The sequence below is a fragment of the Taudactylus pleione genome, unplaced genomic scaffold, assembly GCF_031769625.1.
Source record: "Taudactylus pleione unplaced genomic scaffold, aTauple2 ptg000149l, whole genome shotgun sequence".
In the NCBI taxonomy this organism is placed as follows: Eukaryota; Metazoa; Chordata; class Amphibia; order Anura; family Myobatrachidae; genus Taudactylus; species Taudactylus pleione.
Window position 1 is genome coordinate 4,774,042 of NW_028284551.1, and position 1,837 is coordinate 4,775,878.

General features: G+C 36.0%; 1 pseudogene; it reads left to right on the plus strand.

Moving 5' to 3' along the window:
• Positions 1-1,304: 1,304 nt before the first annotated feature.
• LOC148522250 (5S ribosomal RNA) lies at positions 1,305-1,423 on the plus strand (annotated as a pseudogene).
• Positions 1,424-1,837: the final 414 nt, after the last annotated feature.

Sequence of the window (1,837 nt, forward strand, 5' to 3'; positions counted from 1 at the left end):
CCTAGATTTTACCATTTACCCTAATAAGAGATCAGACCATAGCCGAATCACAGTAGACATAGAAAGCCCTCAATATTGTGACCATCCCTTTACCTGGCATCTTAATGAGAGAGTCCTCATTGACTCTCAATTAAAGAACCTAGATATGGACCTTAAAAATTTTTTGCTCCACCAGTCCTGGCCCTGAGATTACTCCAGTACTGTTATGGAATGCCCATAAGTGCTCTTGTGGAATATCCATAAGGCAATGATTCAAGGCAGTTTGATAAAAAACTGTAATAAACCTGATGATTGTGAACAACAACTACACATATACACTAAGAGATTCAAGGAGAAGGGGTCCCCCACCCACTTACTAAACGAAGCACTGGAAAAAAACAAGACAATTGAACAGAAAATAACTGCTCATATACAGGGATAAGGATAACAAAGAAGACCAAATCAAACTTGTCACAATGTACTGAATGGGATAGAAATAAGGATATCCTTCAGAAGAAGTAAGAATCAATAAGGGTTGAGGTAACAATATGTTTAAAAATGAGGCAGACTAGATGGGCCAAGTGGTTCTTATCTGCTGTCAAATTCTATGTTTCTATATACAACAAACATGAACATATCATAAGGCAATCTCTCCAAGACCATTGGAATATCCTACTCATGGACCCCAGTTTGAAAGATTCCCTCCTGGCCCCTCCACAAATGGTGTTCTAAGAACTCAAATCTAAGAACTCAAAAGACCTTTTAGCACCCAACATGATGAAGCTATTCCAGAATAGCTATCCCTGTTATCAAAATGCACAGGCTGTTATAAATGTGGACAATGTAATATTTTCAGATATCTCCACCTCCATAGAAAGATGTTCCACAACACAGATTTGACCTAGGAATATAAGATCAAACATTTTATGAACTGCAACACGTCCTCTGTTATTAATTTATTAGAGTATTAATGCAAAATGAAATATGTGGGTAAAACTAAAAGATCACTGAAACTTAGGATCCAAGAACACATTTGGATCATTAAGAACAAAATACAGATGCATGCAGTATCCAGACACGTCATCTCCTACCGGAACTCTGACCTGGAGGATTTATCTTTTAAAGTGATTAAACTAGTGACTCTTGGAGAATGGGGAGGAGACCTCTCCAACTTACTTTCCAAGAGAGAGATGTACTGGATATATGAATTAAAGACTCTGCACCCGAACAGATTTCATGAAAGCTATGACATAGCTCCTTTCTTATAGCTATTAGGTGCCGTACAACCTGATCCATACCTTGTTATTATCCATTCTTATACTGCAAACTACAGTCACACCACACTGGATATGCCCAATCTTGTCCGATCTTGGAAGCTAAGCAGTGTTGGGCCCAGTTAGTACCTGGATGGGAGACCACCTGGGAATACCAGGTGCTGCAGAATATATGTATTATATTTAAATTCTTTATCATATTTTTAAATTTATATATATATATATTTGTGTATATAATATATATATATATATATATATATATATATATATATATATATATATATATATATATATATAATGTGTGTACATATATATATATATATATATATACATACATGATTGCAAGAGACTTGATGAGTGCCTTTATCCCTCTTTTTTATTACCCCATTCTATAATGCTGTCTTCTATACCTTGTTTTCTTTATTACATCTATGAACGGGAGACCCCTTTATGTTTACAATCTTCCAAAAGATGGCCTTTGTATAGCAGGCACATTGAAGGAACATTGTCCTCCATTTTGAACTCCACCAAAATGGCCACTGCCCCAATAATGATTCCTACCAAAGAACACAGGAAGTGCATCA